Genomic DNA, 19,645 nt, shown 5'->3' with positions numbered 1-19,645 from the left:
AGCTTCTCCACCGCGCGCCGCCGGACAAAATCGTCTGCCGACGGACACGTCCGCCCGCCTGCGCCGCCGCCACGTGTCACCGGCGCCGCGGGCCCGCGAGGCCCGAGGCCGGCCCGCCCGTCCCCGCGCCGGGCCCGAGCGCCCCGCCTCTCCCCGCCTTGCCGCGCCACCGCCGCCCTCGCCTCCGGCCACCGCGCGCGCCTCCCGCGCCGGCCGCCGCCGCCGCCTCGTGCTCCGCACCGCCACCGCCGCCCCGCCGGTGCCCGCTCCCTCCGGCGCCCCGCCCGACGCCGGCGACCCTCCGGCCTCGCCTCCTCCTTCCCCCGCCGTCCTCTCCTCTGGTCGCCGACGAGCTCCTCCACCGGCCGGACTCCTCGATCCGATCTGGATCTCTCCCTCTGTGAGCGTTGACTTTCTTTCCCCCCAAATATTTTCTAAGTGTTGGATTTTCTCTGCATGTGCCTCTGTTCGTATAGCTATAACTCCGTGCATGTAGCTCCGATTCGCGCGTGTAATATGTCAAATTGTTCGTCTCGTGATGCTCTTCATTTTGTTCAATTGCACCATGTTCATTAGAGGTCAGCTTGATGCCCAAATCTCTGATGGAAGAGGGCTAGTTGCTGTTATTCTCTGGTTCTTGACAGAACTTGGAGATTTGTCATTTTTGTATCATTTAATCTGTGCATCTTTTGAGTATGAGTTCTACATGTGTTTTGAAGTATGCCATGCCATCTTTCCAGTGGTGTAGTCCATGTATTTTTGTGATCTCTGTGGTGACTAGCACAAGCATGCAAAGTAGGCCCCGTAATATTTCTGATTTCAGGGACAGTGATTTCTCTAAGTCCTTGTCTGCTGTAATTTTGTTGCCATGTAAACTTGATGCTACAGAGAGATCCATGCATATTTTGGAGATGTTCAGTAAGGATGTTTTGTAGCTATAGTTATAATTGTTCCATTCCTGCAATTGTTTGCAATTATGGAGTGCCATAGCATGACTCAATCTTGCTCTACTTTTGCTATAAAATATTTCTGACAGATTCTTAACATGATATGCAATCTTGCCAAGCTTATTGTAGTTGATCCATACATGCTATGCAATTGTTCTTGCCATGGTTAGCTTCATAAACATGCCATCTTGCTGTAGGTATGCTTGGTTTGTCATGCATTGCTCTGTAGTGAGTGCATCAAGCTCCCAAAGAGGCCTACATATTATTATTTCTGACATGCTCTGTTTTCTGCTAAGTCTGAAACCTGATAACGAAACTTGCTATGTTTACATGCTTTCCATCATTTCTTCTGGTCCTTTTTGGCTTATGGTCAGTAAGGGACTTTTGTCATGTGCATTTAGTAGAACACTACCATGCCTTGTTTTGCTATGTTAAGTTTCTGCAGCATGTTGATTTCGTGCTCTGAACATTGCTATCTGATACTGTTTACTGCCATGTCCAGTTTTTCACGAAGTCTGTGAACCTGTTATCTTTTGCACTTTTGCCATGCTTGTTTGAGCTTGATATGTTGTGAACTAGCTGTAGCTCAGTGTTCATCTTTTGTCAAGCATCTCCTGTAGTTTACTGCCATGTGCTTTGTTGCTATGTTGGGGTGCTGTAGCATTGTTGCTTGTTGCATTTTAAGTGCTATCTTGCTGTTTATCGCAGATTCGTGTCATGTTTTGCTTGCCATTTGCAAACCGCGCATCCGATTCCGGTGATCTTTATATCGATTTCGACCGAAATCATCTCATCTTTCCAGTGGCATGCTTGGTTTGCCAAGTTACTGCCATGTTCATCATTTTCCTTCCGGAGCACGCATATGCATCGCATATCATATCTTGCATATCATACATGTTTTGCATCATGTTGCTTGTGCATTTCTCGTGGTTGATTGTGGTTCCGTTTGCTTGTGTTCTTGTCTTGGGTAGAGCCGGGAGACGAGTTCGTGAACGAGGAGCCTGTCGAGTACGCTTACGAGGATCAAGCTTTCGACAACTCTGAGAACCTTGCAGGCAAGATGACCACCCCTCGAAATCACTTCTATCTTTGCTATGCTAGTTGTTCGCTCTATTGCCATGCTCTGCTACCTATCACTTGCTATATCATGTCTCCCATTTTAGACATGTCAGCCCTAACCATCCTTTCCTAGCAAACCGTTGTTTGGCTAAGTTACCGCTTTTGCTCAGCCCCTCTTATAGCGTTGCTAGTTGCAGGTGAAGTTGAAGTTGTTCCATGTCGGAACATGGATATGTTGGGATATCACAATATCTCTTATTTAATTAATGCATCTATATATATTTGGTAAAGGGTGGAAGGCTCGGCCTTATGCCTGGTGTTTTGTTCCACTCTTGCCGCCCTAGTTACTGCTTTACCGGGATTATGTTCCTTGAGTTTGCGTTCCTTACACGGTCGGGTGATTTATGGGACCCCCTTGACAGTTCGCCTTGAATAAAACTCCTCCAGCAAGGCCCAACTTTGGTTTTACTATTTGCTGCCTAAGCCTTTTCCCCCGGGTTTTCGCGAGCCCGAGGGTCATCTTATTTTAACCCCCCCGGGTCAGTGCTCCTTCGAGTGTTGGTCCGAACCGAGCAGCCTGCGGGGCCACCTCGGGGAAACTCGAGGTCTGGTTTTACTCGTAGCTTGACTTATCCGGTGTGCCCTGAGAACGAGATATGTGCAGCTCCTATCGGCATTTGTCGGCACATTCGGGCGGCTTTGCTGGTCTTGTTTTACCATTGTCGAAATGTCTTGTAAACCGGGATTCCGAGACTGATCGGGTCTTTCCGGGAGAAGGTTTATCCTTCGTTGACCGTGAGAGCTTATGATGGGCTAAGTTGGGACACCCCTGCAGGGTATTATCTTTCGAAAGCCGTGCCCGCGGTTATGAGGCAGATGGGAATTTGTTAATGTCCAGTTGTAGATAACTTGTCACTTGACCCAATTAAAATACATCAACTGCGTGTGTAGCCGTGATGGTCTCTTCTCGGCGGAGTCCGGGAAGTGAACACGGTCTGAGTTCTGATTGACGTAAGTAGGTGTTCAGGATCACTTCTTGGTCATTGCTAGATGACGTCCGTTCCGTTGCTTCTCTTCTCGCTCTCATTTGCGCAGGTTAGCCACCATATATGCTTTTGCCGCTGCAGCTCCACCTCTTTGCACCATCCTTTCCTACAAGCTTAAATAGTCTTGATCCCGCGGGTGTGAGATTGCTGAGTCCTCGTGACTCACAGATTCTACCAAAACAGTTGCAGGTGCCGACGATGCCAGTGCAGATGATGGCGTCGATCTCAAGTGGGAGTTCGACGAGGAACGTGGTCGTTACTATGTGTCTTTTCCTGATGATCAGTAGTGGAGCCCAGTTGGGACGATCGGGGATCTAGCATTTGGGGTTGTCTTATTTTCATCTGGATTTTTGACCGTAGTCGGTCTATATGTTTGTATTTTGGATGATGTATGATGATATTTATGTATTGTGTGAAGTGGCGATTGTAAGCCAACTCTTTATCCCATTCTTGTTCATTACATGGGATTGTGTGAAGATGACCCTTCTTGCGACAAAACCACTATGCGGTTATGCCTCTAAGTCGTGCCTCGACACGTGGGAGATATAGCTGCATCGTGGGCGTTACACCAGCCCCTTGTGGGCTGGTTAGCCTCCCTCCTATGGCCTATAAGGCCCATATATTTCCCCGGGGGGTTCCGGTAACTTCCCGGTACTCCGAAAAAATGCCCGAATCACTCGAAACCATTCCGATGTCCGAATGCAACCTTCCAATATATGAATCTTTACCTCTCGACCATTTCGAGACTCCTAGTCATGTCCGTGATCTCATCTGGGACTCCGAACAAACTTCGATACATCAAATCACATAACTCATAATACAAATCGTCATCGAACGTTAAGCGTGCGGACCCTGCGGGTTCGAGAACTATGTAGACATGACCGAGACACATCTCCGGTCAATAACCAATAGCGGAACCTGGATGCTCATATTGGCTCCTACATATTCTACGAAGATCTTTATCGGTCAAAGCGCATAACAACATACGTTGTTCCCTTTGTCATCGGTATGTTACTTGCCCGAGATTCGATCGTCGGTATCACCATACCTAGTTCAATCTCGTTACTGGCAAGTCTCTTTACTCGTTCCGTAATGCATCATCCCGCAACTAACTCATTAGTCACATTGCTTGCAAGGCTTATAGTGATGTGCATTACCGAGAGGGCCCAGAGATACCTCTCCGATACTCGGAGTGACAAATCTTAATCTCGATCTATGCCAACTCAACAAACACCATCGGAGACACCTGTAGAGCATATTTATAATCACCCAGTTACGTTGTGGCGTTTGATAGCACACAAGGTGTTCCTTCGGTATTCGGGAGTTGCATAATCTCATAGTTAGAGGAACATGTATAAGTCATGAAGAAAGCAATAGCAATAAACTAAACGATCATTATGCTAAGCTAACGGATGGGTCTTGTCCATCACATCATTCTCTAATGATGTGATCCCGTTCATCAAATGACAACACACGTCTATGGCTAGGAAACTTAACCATCTTTGATTAACGAGCTAGTCAAGTAGAGGCATACTAGGGACACTCTGTTTTGTCAATGTATTCACACATGTATCAAGTTTCCGGTTAATAAAATTCTAGCATGAATAATAAACATTTATCATGATATAAGGAAATATAAATAACAACTTTATTATTGCCTCTAGGGAATATTTCCTTCGGTCTCCCACTTGCACTAGAGTCAATAATCTAGTTCACATCGCCATGTGATTTAACACCAATGGTTCACATCGTCATGTGATTTAACACTCTATAGTTCACATCGCCATGTGACCAATACCCAAAGGGTTTACTAGAATCAATAATGTAGTTCACATCGCCATGTGATTAACACCTAAAGAGTACTAAGGTGTGATCATGTTTTCTTATGAGAGAAGTTCAGTCAACGAGTCTGCCACATTCAGATCTGTATGTATTATGCAAATTTTTATGTCTACAATGCTTTGCACGGAGCTACTCTAGCTAATTGCTCCCACTTTCAATATGTATCCAGATTGAGACTTAGAGTCATCCAGATCGGTGTCAAAACTTGCATCGACGTAACCCTTTACGACGAACTTTTTGTCACCTCCATAACCGAGAAACATATCCTTATTCTACTAAGGATAATTTTGACCGCTGTCCAGTGATCCACTCCTGGATCACTATTGTACCCTCTTGCCAAACTCATGGTGAGGTACACAATAGGTCTGGTACATAGCATAGCATACTTCATAGAACCTATGACTGAGGCATAGGGAATGACTTTTCATTCTCTTTCTATTTTATGTCGTGGTCGGATTTTGAGTCTTTACTCAACTTCACACCTTGCAACACAGGCAAGAACTCTTTCTTTGACCGTTCCACTTTGAACTACTTCAAAAACTTGTCAAGGTATGTACTCATTGAAAAAACTTATCAAGCGTCTTGATCTATCTCTATAGTTCTTTATGCTCAATATGTAAGCGGCTTCACCGAGGTCTTTCTTTGAAAAACTCCTTTCAAACACTCCTTTATGCTTTCTAGAAAATTCTACATCATTTCCGATCGACAATATGTCATTCACATATACTTATCAGAAAGGCTGTAGTGCTCCCACTCACTTCCTTGTAAATACAGGCTTCACCGCAAGTCTGTATAAAACTATAGGCTTTGATCAACTTATCAAAGCGTATATTCCAACTCCGAGATGCTTGCACTAGTCCATAGATGGATCGCTGGGGCTTGCACATTTTGTTAGCACCTTAGGATTGATAAAACCTTCTGGTTGTATCATATACAACTCTTCTTTAATAAATCCATTAAGGAATGCAGTTTTGATATCCATTTGTCAGATTTCATAAAGTGTGACAATTGCTAACATGATTCAGACAGACTTTAAGCATCGATACGAGTGAGAAAATCTCATCGTAGTCAACATCTTGAACTTGTCAAAAACCCTTTTCGACAAGTCGAGCTTTGTAGATAGTAACACTACTATCAGCGTCCGTCTTCCTCTTGAAGATCCATTTATTCTCAATGGCTTGCCGATCATCGGGCAAGTCCACCAAAGTCCACACTTTGTTCTCATACATGGATTCTATCTCAGATTTCATGGCCTCAAGCCATCTGTCGGAATCTGGGCTCATCATCGCTTCCTCATAGTTCATAGGTTCATCATGGTCTATTAACATGACTTCCAGAACAGGATTACTGTACCACTCTGGTGCGGATCGTACTCTGGTTGACCTACGAGGTTTGGTAGTAACTTGATCTGAAGTTTCATGATCATCATCATTAACTTCCTCACTAATTGGTGTAGGTATCACTGGAACTGATTTCAGTGATGAGCTACTTTCTAATTCGAGAGAAGGTACAATTACCTCATCAAGTTATACTTTCCTCCCACGCACTTCTTTCGAGAGAAACTTCTCTAGAAAGGATCCACTCTTAGCAACAAAGATCTTGCCTTCGGATCTGTGATAGAAGGTGTACGCAACAGTTTCTTTTGGGTATCTTATGAAGACGCACTTCTCCGATTTGGGTTTGAGCTTATCAGGCTGAAACTTTTTCACATAAGCATTGCAACCCCAAACTTTAAGAAATGACAGCTTAGGTTTCTTGCCAAACCACAGTTCATATGGTGTCGTCTCAACAGATTTAGATGGTGCCCTATTTAACGTGAATGCAGTTGTCTCTAATGCATAACCCCAAAACGATAGTGATAAATTGCTAAGAGACATCATAGATCGCACCATATCTAATAAAGAACGGTTATGACGTTCGGACACACCATTACGCTGTGGTGTTCCAGGTGGCGTGAGTTGTGAAACTATTCCACATTGTTTCAAATGAAGACCAAACTCATAACTCAAATATTCACCTCCATGATCAGATCATACAAACTTTATTTTCTTGTTACGATGATTTTCCACTTCACTCTGAAATTCTTTGAACTTTTCAAATGTTTCAGACTTGTGTTTCATCAAGTAGATATACCCATATCTACTCAAATCATCTGTGAAGGTCAGAAAACAATGATACCCGCTGTTAGCCTCAACACTCATCGGACCGCATACATCGGTATGTATTATTTCCAATAAGTCAGTGGCTTGCTCCATTGTTCCGGAGAACAGAGTCTTAGTCATCTTTCCCATGAGCCATGGTTCGCAAGCATCAAATGATTCATAATCAAGTGATTCCAAAAGTCCATCCGCATGGAGTTTCTTCATGCGATTTAAACCAATATGACCTAAACGGCAGTGCCACAAGTATGTTGCACTATCATTATCAACTTTGCATCTTTTGGCATCAATATTATGTGTATCACTACGATCGAGATTCAATAAACCATTTATATTAAGTGTATGACCATAGAAGGTTTTATTCATGTAAACAGAACAACAATTATTCTTTGACTTAAATGACTAACCGTATTGCAATAAACATGATCCAATCATATTCATGCTCAACGCAAACACCAAATAACATTTATTTTAGGTTTAACACTAATCCTGAAGGTAAAAGGGAGTGTGCGATGGTGATCTTATCAACCTTGGAATCACTTCCAACACACATCATCACCTCGCCCTTAACTAGTCTTTGTTTATTTTGCAACTCCCGTTTCGAGTTACTACTCTTAGCAACTGAACCAGTATCAAATACCGAGGGGTTGCTTATAAACACTAGTAAAGTATACATCAATAACATGCATATCAAATATACCTTTTTTCACTTTGTCATCCTTCTTATCCGCCAAGTATCTAGGGTAATTCCACTTCCAGTGACCGTTCCCTTTGCAGTAGAAGCACTCAGTTTCAGGCTTAGGTCTAGCTTTGGGCTTCTTCATGGGAGTGGCAACTTGCTTGCCATTCTTCTCGAAGTTCCCTTTCTTTCCCTTGCCCTTTTACTTGAAACTAGTGGTCTTGTCAACCATCAACACTTGATGCTTTTTCTTGATTTCTACCTTCGCCGATTTCAGCATCGCGAAGAGCTTGGGAATTGTTTCCGTTGTCCCTTGCATATTATAGTTCGTCACGAAGTTCTAGTAACTTGGTGATAGTGACTAGAGAACTCTGTCAATCACTATCTTATCTGGAAGATTAACTCCCACTTGATTCAAGTGATTGTAGTACTCAGACATTCTGAGCACATGCTCACTGGTTGAGCTATTCTCCTCCATCTTGTAGGAAAAATACTTGTCAGAGGTCTCATACCTCTCGACATGGGCATGAGTCTGAAATACTAATTTCAACTGTTGGAACATCTCATATGCTCCGTGACGTTCAAAACATTTTTTGAAGTCCCGGTTTCTAAGCCGTAAAGCATGGTGCACTAAACTATCAAGTAGTCATCATACCGAGCTTGTCAAACGTTCATAACGTCTGCATCTGCTCCTGCAATAGGTCTGTCACCTAGCGGTGCATCAAGAACATAATTGTTCTGTGCATCAATGAGGATAATCCTCAGATCACGGACCAAGTCCGCATCATTGCTACTATCATCTTTCAACTTATTTTTCTCTAGGAACATATCAAAAATAAACGGGGAGCTACATCGCGAGCTATTGATCTACAACATAGTTATGCAAATACTATCAGGACTAAGTTCATGATAAATTAAAGTTTAATTAATCATATTACTTAAGAACTCCCACTTAGATAGACATCCCTCTAGTCATCTAAATGATCATCACGCGTGTGCAAAACTGGCTTGCACCTGTTTTATGTGAACGTAGAGCTTATCACACCCGATCGTCACGTGGTGTCTCAGCACAAAGAACTGTCGCAACGGTGCATACTCAGGGAGAACACTTATACCTTTAAATTTAGTGACAGGTCATCTTATAATGCTACCGTCGAACTAAGCAAAGTAAGATGCATAAAGGATAAACATCACATGCAATCAATATAAGTGATATGATATGGCCATCATCATCTTGTGCCTTTGATCTCCATCTCCAAAGCACCGTCATGATCACCATCGTCACCGGCTTGACACCTTGATCTCCATCGAAGCATCGTTGTCGTCTCGCCAACTATTGCTTCTACGACTATCTCTACCGCTTAGTTATAAAGTAAAGCAATTACATGGCGATTGTATTTCATATAATAAAGCGACAACCATAAGGCTCCTGCCAGTTGCCGATAACTTTTACAAAACATGATCATCTCATACAACAATTTATATATCATCACATCTTGACCATATCACATCACAGCAAGCCCTGCAAAAACAAGTTAGACGTCCTCTACTTTGTTGTTGCAAGTTTTACGTGGCTGCTACGGGCTTGGCAAGAACCGTTCTTACCTACGCATCAAAACCACAACGATTTTTCGTCAAGTGTGATGCTTTAAACTTCAATAAGGACCGGGCGTAGTCACACTCGATTCAACTAAAGTTGGAGAAACAGACACCCACTAGCCACCTGTGTGCGAAGCACGACGGTAGGACCAGTCTCATGAACGCGGTCATGTACTGTCGGTCTGGGCCGCTTCATCCAACAATATCGCCGAATCAAAGTATGACATGCTGGTAAGCAGTATGACTATTATCGCCCACAACTCTTTGTGTTCTACTCGTGCATATAACATCTACGCATAGACCTGGCTCGGATGCCACTGTTGGGGAACGCAGTAATTTCAAAAAAAATCCTACGATCACGCAAGATCTATCTAGGTGATGCATAGCAACGAGCGGGGAGAGTGTGTCCACGTACCCTCGTAGACCGAAAGCGGAAGCGTTTAGTAACGCGGTTGATGTAGTTGAACATCTTCACGATCCAACCGATCAAGTACCGAACGCACGGCACCTCCGCGATCTGCACACGTTCAGCTCGGTGACGTCCCTCGAACTCTTGATCCAGTTGAGGCCGAGAGAGAGTTTCATCAGCACGACGGCGTGGTGACGGTGATGATGAAGTTACCGGCGCAGGTCTTCGCCTAAGCACTACGATGATATGACCGAGGTGTTGAACTGTGGAGGGGGGCACCGCACATGGCTAAGAGATTGTCTGTTGTGCCTTTGGGGTGCCCCCTGCCCCGTATATAAAGGAGGGGAGGAGGAGGCCGGCCAACAAGGGGCGCGCCAGGGAGAGGGGAGTCCTACTACGACTCCAGTCCTAGTAGGATTCGGCCCCCACCCTTTTTTCCTTCTACCGGAGGGGAAAAGGGGAAGGAGAGGGAGTAGGAGAAGGAAAGGGGGTGGCGCCCCCTTCCCAAGTCCAATTCGGCCTCCTACCTTGTGGGGGGCGCACCAGACCCTTGTGGGCTGGTTAGCCTCCCTCCTATGGCCCATAAGGCCCATATCTTTCCCCAGGGGGTTCCGGTAACCTCCCGGTACTCCGGAAAAATGCCCGAATCACTCGAAACCATTCTGATGTCCGAATGCAACCTTCCAATATATGAATCTTTACCTCTCAGCCATTTTGAGACTCCTCGTCATGTCTGTGATCTCATCCGGGACTCCGAACAAACTTCGATACATCAAATCACATAACTCATAATACAAATTGTCATCGAACATTAAGCTTGCGGACCCTGTGGGTTCGAGAACTTTGTAGACATGACCGAGACACATCTCCGGTCAATAACCAATAGCGGAACCTGGATGCTCATATTGGCTCCTACATATTCTACGAAGATCTTTATCGGTCAAACCGCATAACAACATACGTTGTTCCCTTTGTCATCGGTATGTTACTTGCCCGAGATTCGATCGTCGGTATCACCATACCTAGTTCAATCTCGTTACCGGCAAGTCTCTTTACTCGTTCCGTAATGCATCATCCCGCAACTAACTCATTAGTCACATTGCTTGCAAGGCTTATAGTGATGTGCATTACCGAGAGGGCCCAGAGATACATCTCCGATACTCGGAGTGACAAATCTTAATCTCGATCTATGCCAACTCAACAAACACCATCGGAGACACCTGTAGAGCATCTTTATAATCACCTAGTTACATTGTGACGTTTGATAGCACACAAGGTGTTCCTTCAGTATTCGGGATTTGCATAATCTCATAGTCAGAGGAACATGTATAAGTCATGAAGAAAGCAATAGCAATAAAACTAAACGATCATTATGCTAAGCTAACGGATGGGTCTTGTCCATCACATCATTCTTTAATGATGTGATCCCGTTCATCAAATGACAACACATGTCTATGGCTAGGAAACTTAATCATCTTTGATTAACGAGCTAGTCAAGTAGAGGCATACTAGGACACTCTGTTTTGTCAATGTATTCACACATGTATCAAGTTTCCGGTTAATACAATTCTAGCATGAATAATAAACATTTATCATGATATAAGGAAATATAAATAACAACTTTATTATTGCCTCTAGGGCATATTTCCTTCACTTATATACCAGAAGATGGGCACCGGAGGTGGGCTGGGCTGAGCACAACCCACCAGGGCGCGCCTGGGGGGGCAGGCGCGCCCTGGTGTCTTGTGTTCACCAGGTGGCCCCCCTCCAGTATTCATTTGCTCCAGTATTTCTTATTTATTCCATAAAAATTCCACTTGAAGTTTCAGCTCATTTGGAGTTGTGCAGAATAGGTAGCCTGACATAGCTTTTTAAGGTCCAGATTTCCAGCTGCCGGAATTCTCCCTCTTTGTGTGTACCTTGCATATTATGAGAGAAAAGGCATTAGAATTACTCCAAAAAGCATTATTATGGATAAAAACATCATAAATAACAGTAGGTAAACATGATGCAAAATGGACGTATCATGGCACGCCACTCATCCATCTTCTTCGGAGCCAGAGGAAAGTTCAGCAACAGCTCCACCTACGCGAGCGCATCCGCCAGTGAATGACTATGCGCAAGGACTGAGAGGTGGCTCGACTTATATGCTAGCCAGAAGGAACTCCATCTCTGTCCTATTGTCGAGGTCGATGCCCGCCAGTAGTTTGACGTGGCAGCAGGCCATGCGCACCATGAGAACGGTGCACATGCTCCTTGCCTGGCCATTGGCCAGGGTCGACGTCGTTGCGGGGAAGCGTTTCGTGTCCATCTTGTGACGACTGTAACGCCCCCGATTCAATCGTACACTAATCATACACGCAAATATGTACGATCAAGATCAGGGACTCACGGGAAGATATCACAACACAACTCTAGACACAAATTAAAATAAAACAAGCTTTATATTACAAGCCATGGGCCTCGAGGGCTCGAATACATAAGCTCGAAAACACAAGAGTCGGTAGAAGCAACATTATCTGAGTACAAACATGAGTTAAACAAGTTTGCCTTAAGAAGGCTAGCACAAAAGCAACATCGATCGAAAAGGCAAGGCCTCCTGCCTGGGAGCCTCCTAACTACTCCTGGTCGTCGGCGGCCTCCATGTAGTAGCAGGCACCCTCAGTGTAGTAGCAGTCGTCGTTGAAGGTGGCGTCTGGATCATGGGCTCCACCATCTGGTTGCGACGTTCGGGAAGAATAGAAAAGGGGGAAAAGGGGGGAGCAAAGCAACCGTGAGTACTCATCCAAAGTACTCGCAAGCAAGGATCTACACTACATATGCATCGGTGTCAATGAAATGGGTAGTATATGTGGACTGAACTACAGAATGCCAGAAAAGAAGGGGAAAGCCTAGCCTATCAAAGACTAGCATCTTCAAGCAGCTCCAAGCATCTTGCAGCATCAGAAGAGATAAGAGTAGCATAAAGTAAAGTAGTAGTAGTGTTATCAACCTCGGCCAGAGATCCTTTCTCGACTCCCTGTTATAAAGCAATCCCAGAGCCATACTATCCAGATATCACCTCAAGTATCCAGTTCTAGTTGTATCGATCGGGATACAACTCCAAGTGTCCGTTACCGTAGGACAGGCTATCGATAGATGTTTTCTTCCCTGCAGGGGTGCACCAACTTACCCACCACGCTCGATTAACTCCGGCCGGACACACTTTCCTGGGTCATGCCCGGCCTCGGCCAAACAATACGCCGCAACCCGACCTAGGCTTAATAGAGAGGTCAAGCACGCCGGACTAAACCTATGCCCCCAGGGGTCATGGGCCATCGCCCCGGGAACTCCTGCACGTTGTGAACGCGGCCGGTGAGCAGACCTAGCTACCTCCTTTAAAAAGGCAGGTGCTTACCAGTCCAACCCGGCGCGTGCCGCTCAGTTGCTGACGTCTATTAAGCTTCGGCTGATGCATACGACGCAGAACGCCCATACTATGCCCACTTGATGGTTAGTGCTATCAGGCCAAAGGCCCCTCGGATCAAATATCCAAATCGTAGTGGATTAGGAACGCGCGGTAACAAGCAGAGACTCACGAAATATGTGACCCCGTCGCCCCGTCTCGAGGACTTGCGGCAAGGGCTAAGAATGCCCGGCCACGCCTCGTAATTATCTCGCGGGCACCCTCCAGGTCAACCCGACTCCTCATCACTCGCAAATATGCTCGCGCGGGTACCCCTCAGGGCCGACCCGTCTTTAGTAACATGGTTCAGTGTAAATTCATAGTAACCATAGTAACCGTGTGTCTAACACCAAGGGGGAAACCTGAGGAGTCACCCTCGATGGATTCCACTCAATGTAATCATCAAGGTGAACGTAAGAGGAACCACCCTCGAGGTTCACACTTGAGGGGTTGCACGACAGAGTCGTATCCGAAGTGGTTAAGGAGGAAATCACCCTCGATGACCACGACCAAATAGCTACACTACAGAGATCTCATCAGGAGTGATGTATGAGGTTCCACCCTCAGCACTCGATGGTAACTCTGCAGAGTCGAGCAACAAAAGGGGCGTGATGTGATGTGAGGTGTCGGGCTCTGGTCGTCGATCACGTTGATCGAGTCATCGATGATGAAGCAGGGGCAACAAGGACCAGGTGGGGTCACTGATGGATCACTAACCAACCTATACTAAGCAGTTTAGGATAAGCAGGTAAGGTAACAATAAGCAGGTTACAATAGCAGGCTATGCATCAGAATAGGAGCAAACAATAACAGTAGCAAAAATAATGCAAGCATGAGAGAATGGAATGGGCGATATCCGGATGATCAAAGGGGGGCTTGCCTGGAAGCTTTGCTGCAAAGGAAGAAGGGTCGTCAGAGACGTAGTCGGTCACAGGGGCAGCATCGGTCTCGGGGTCTACCGGAGAGAAGAGGAGGAAGAAACAATAAATATAAAGCAATCAAAGCATCATAAGGCATAACATGGCAATACACAATGTTAGCGGTGAACTAACGCAGTGCTAGACGTTACAGATGGAGAGGGAAAACATCCGGAGAGGTTTTCCTGGCGTTTGGCTTTTCCGGACGGACGAAAGGAAGGGGATGGTTCCATATTCAGCATGCTAGGGGCATGTGATAGATGAACGGAACGTGTATTCGGATTCGTTGGATTTTTCTGAGCAACTTTCATATAGAAAACATTTTCATCAGAGCTACGGTTTAATTTCTATTAATTTTCAAAGCTTTAAACATTTTCTAGAATGTATTAATTCGAAATATAAACAGTAAAAAGTTTTGTCACCTAGTACTACTCTAGCCAGAGTGTATTACAGGTGAGGCCAGTGGGTTTAGTCAACAGTTGACCAATCAAGATTGACTGGTCAACAAGGTCAAAGCAGGGCCCATCTGTCATTGACTTTAGTTTAACAAAATGGTAATTAACAGGGATGATCCCACATGTCATTTACTTAGGCTAAATTAACACTAAATAAATACTAATTAATCCTAGACCTAAATCTAAACAAGGGCCAGCCTCAACACAGCCAGCCATCAGGCTGGCTCACACACACACACACACACCTAGTATACACACAGAGCACACACGGCCATGGCCATTGCCGTGGCCAGCAACAGCAGCAGCCGGCGGTAGTGGCGCAGCGCATCCGCTAAGCGAGCAACACAAGCTGCGGCAGCCAGCATGCAGTAGCAGAAGCAGCAATAAGGGGCAACAGTACATAAGTAGCAACAGACAGAGCAGCACGGCAGCGGCAAGCAGCAGCGGTAGCTAGCAACAGCAGAGTATCACGACGCGCGGGAAAGGAGGAGCAGTGCGCGGCCCCGGGCAGCAGGGGCCTGCGAGCGTCCGTGAGCCGAGGTGCAGGGCTGGGCACGCAAGGGAGTAGAGCTCCGTCCGGTCACGGGAGGTCGCGGGCGGCGGCTTAAGGCAACAGATCGAAGGGGGAAAAGGGGGATCGGGGAAGAAGCTCACCCCGGAGCTCGTGGTGTGGTCGAGGAAGCCACAGGGAGTCGAGGTGGACCGGAGGAGTGACGCAGCGGCGACGAACGGAGTCGGGTCCCGAGGTCGAAGGCGGCTCGATCCAGTCGATGTAGGTGCTCCGAGCTCGAACGTGTCCCCGTAGTGGAAGGAGATGAGCGTAGCCGACCTCCTGGATAAGCTAGCGGGGCTCGGGGTCGTCGGGAAGCACGCGGACAGTGAAGACAATGGCGACGGTGGCTCGGCTTGTCGCTGGGAGGAAGCAAAGGCGCGAGGGGAAAGGAAGAGGGGGCTAGGGTTCATTCCGCAGGGCAAAGGGGGTCGCTGGCGTCTAGTAGGCGTCGGGGAAAAGCTAGATGGCCGACATGCGCGGGCATCTGCGGACGAGCTGCGTCCACGACGTTCCTGGTGAATAGAGGAAGAAGGAACTGGGGAGGTGCGGACGAACTGCGTCCACGACGTTCCTGATGATTACTCCCTGGTTCAATGCGGCATGCTTTACAGCTTAGAATCGGGGCTCCAAAAGCGTTTTGAGCAGCACAGAGCATATGAGATGTTCCAAGAGCTGAAAATGGTTTTCCAAGATCATGCCCGAGTCGAGAGATATGAAGTCTCCGACAAGTTCTACAGTTGTAAGATGGAGGAGAATAGTTCTGTCAACGAGCACATACTCAAAATGTCTGGGTTGCACAATTGCTGTCTCAGCTAGGAGTTAATCTCCCGGATGACGCGGTCATTGACAGAATCCTTCAGTCGCTTCCACCTAGCTACAAGAGCTTTGTGATGAATTTCAATATGCAGGGGATGGAGAAAACCATTCCTGAGGTATATTCAATGCTGAAATCAGCGGAGGTGGAGATCAAAAAGGAACATCAAGTGTTGATGGTCAATAAAACCACTAGTTTCAAGAAAGGCAAGGGTAAGAAGAACTACAAGAAGGACGGCAAGGGAGTTGCCGCGCCCGGTAAGCCAGTTGCCGGGAAGAAGCCAAAGCATGGACCCAAGCCTGAGACTGAGTGCTTTTATTGCAAGGGAAACCGTCACTGGAAGCGGAACTGCCCTAAGTACTTAGCGGATAAGAAGGCCGGCAATACCAAAGGTATATATGATATACATGTTATTGATGTGTACCTTACCAGCACTCGTAGTAGCTCCTGGGTATTTGATACCGGTGCGGTTGCTCATATTTGTAACTCAAAACAGGAGCTGCGGAATAAGCGGAGACTGGCAAAGGACGAGGTGACGATGCGCGTCGGGAATGGTTCCAAGGTTGATGTGATCGCCGTCGGCACGCTACCTCTACATTTACCTACGGGATTAGTTTTAAACCTCAATAATTGTTATTTAGTGCCAGCTTTGAGCATGAACATTGTATCTGGATCTCGCTTAATGCGAGATGGCTACTCATTTAAATCTGAGAATAATGGTTGTTCTATTTATATGAGAGATATGTTTTATGGTCATGCCCCGCTGGTCAATGGTTTATTCTTGTTGAATCTCGAACGTGATGTTACACATATTCATAGTGTGAATGCCAAAAGATGTAAGGTTGATAATGATAGTCCCACATACTTGTGACACTGCCGCCTTGGTCACATTGGTGTCAAACGCATGAAGAAACTCCATGCAGATGGACTTTTGGAGTCTCTTGATTATGAATCATTTGACACGTGCGAACCATGCCTCATGGGCAAAATGACCAAGACTCCATTCTCCAGAACAATGGAGCGAGCAACCAACTTATTGGAAATCATACATACTGATGTGTGCGGTCCAATGAGCGTTGAGGCTCGCAGTGGTTATCGTTATGTTCTCACCCTCACTGATGACTTAAGTAGATATGGGTATGTCTACTTAATGAAACACAAGTCTGAGACCTTTGAAAAGTTCAAGGAATTTCAGAGTGAGGTTGAGAATTAACGTGACAGGAAAATAAAGTTCTTACGATCAGATCGTGGAGGGGAATATTTGAGTCACGAATTTGGCACGCACTTCAGGAAATGTGGAATTGTTTCACAACTCACGCCGCCTGGAACACCTCAGCGTAATGGTGTGTCCGAACGCCGTAATCGCACTCTATTAGATATGGTGCGATCTATGATGTCTCTTACCGATCTACCGCTATCATTTTGGGGTCATGCTTTAGAGACTGCCGCATTCACTTTAAATAGGGCTCCGTCGAAATCCGTTGAGACAACACCGTATGAATTATGGTTTGGGAAGAAACCTAAGCTGTCGTTTCTGAAAGTTTGGGGATGCGATGCTTATGTCAAGAAACTTCAACCTGAAAAGCTTGAACCCAAATCGAAAAAATGCTTCTTCATAGGATACCCTAAGGAAACTATTGGGTATACCTTCTACCTCAGATCCGAAGGCAAGATCTTTGTTGCCAAGAATGGATCCTTTCTAGAGAAAGAGTTTCTCTCGAAAGAAGTAAGCGGGAGGAAAGTAGAACTTGATGAGGTATTGCCTCTTGAACCGGAGAGTAGCGCAGCTCAGGAAGATGTTTCTGTGGTGCCTGCACCGACTAGAGAGGAAGTTAATGATGATGATCATGAAACTTCGGATCAAGTTGCTACTAAACTTTGTAGGTCCACAAGGACACGTTCCCCACCAGAGTGGTATGGCAACCCTGTCCTGGAAATCATGTTGTTAGACAATGGTGAACCTTCGAACTATGAAGAAGCGATGGCGGACCCGGATTCCAACAAATGGCTTGAATCCATGAAATCCGAGATAGGATCCATGTATGAAAACGAAGTATGGACTTTGACAGACTTGCCCAATGATCGATGAGCCATAGAGAACAAATGGATCTTTAAGAAGAAGACAGACGCCGATGGTAATGTGACCATCTATAAGGCTCGACTTGTCGCTAAGGGTTATCGACAAGTTCAAGGGGTTGACTACGATGAGACTTTCTCACCCGTAGCAAAGCTGAAGTCCGTCCGAATCATGTTAGCAATTGCCGCATTCTATGATTATGAGATATGGCAAATGGATGTCAAAATGGCATTCCTTAACGGTTTCCTTAAGGAAGAATTGTATATGATGCAGCCAGAAGGTTTTGTCGATCCTAAGAATGCTGACAAGGTATGCAAGCTCCAGCGCTCAATGTATGGGCTGGTGCAAGCATCTCGGAGTTGGAACATTCGCTTTGATGAGATGATCAAAGTGTTTGGGTTTACACAGACTTATGGAGAAGCTTGTGTTTACAAGAAAGTGAGTGGGAGCTCTGTAGCATTTCTCTATTATACGTGGATGACATACTATTGATGGGAAATGATATAGAATTCTTGGAAAGCATAAAGGCATACTTGAATAAGTGTTTTTCAGTGAAGGACCTTGGAGAAGCTGCTTACATATTAGGCATCAAGATCTATAGAGATAGATCGAGACGCCTCATTGGTCTTTCGCAAAGCACATACCTTGACAAGATATTGAAAAAGTTCAATATGGATCAGTCCAAGAAGGGGTTCTTGCCTGTATTGCAAGGTGTGAGATTGAGCACGGCTCAATGCCCGACCATGGCAGAAGATAGAGAAAAGATGAGTGTCATCCCCTATGCCTTAGCCATAGGGTCTATTATGTATGCCATGCTGTGTACCATACCTGATGTGAATCTTGCCGTAAGTTTGGTAGGAAGGTACCAAAGTAATCCCGGCATGGAACACTAGACAGCGGTCAAGAATATCCTGAAGTACCTGAAAAGGACTAAGGATATGTTTCTCATTTATGGAGGTGACGAAGAGCTCATCGTAAAGGGTTACGTCGATGCTATACAGATGTTTCTTGACATATTTTTTGCTTCCAAATGCCAAAAAAATGAAATTAATCTATATGTACTATGCTTCAATTTGAACTCAAGTGTGTACCACATTTTTATTTTTGCTTCAATATTCACTGCTCTGTCCATGTATTAGGTCATTTATCATCAAACTTTTGTGTAGTAACCATGCTTTGTAAGGTATTGCAGTGCATGCATCAACCATCCTCCCATCATCATGTGTACCAACGCACAGATTATTCTCAGTATGATATTTTCAGTAACCATGCTTTGTAAGCATCAGATATGTGCTTTGGCATTCGAGTTTGTTTGCACCGATGGATGAAATTAGTTTGTAGATCAAAAAAAGATCGATGCACTCACATTCGGTGCTAGTTTCTAGTTACCAAATTCTATGCTTCCACTAGGTATGAATTACATTTAGATAACAACAAATTCATGCTTCTTAATCCATGCTTCCTAAATTTATTGTCTTTTTCTTCAGTCTAGATAGTTTGCTCCAATGAAACATACTTATTTTATCTACTTACTATTGCATTGTAAAAAAAAGTTTGTATTTAAACATTGTCTGCTTCACATATTTCATATATATCCTGACTGGGCAGACCAATGTTTTTATTTTTTTATTGTTGAATAATGTC

Source organism: Triticum aestivum, chromosome 3D (assembly GCF_018294505.1).
Source record: "Triticum aestivum cultivar Chinese Spring chromosome 3D, IWGSC CS RefSeq v2.1, whole genome shotgun sequence".
Taxonomy (NCBI): Eukaryota; Viridiplantae; Streptophyta; class Magnoliopsida; order Poales; family Poaceae; genus Triticum; species Triticum aestivum.
Note: the sequence above shows the minus strand (reverse complement) of the source record.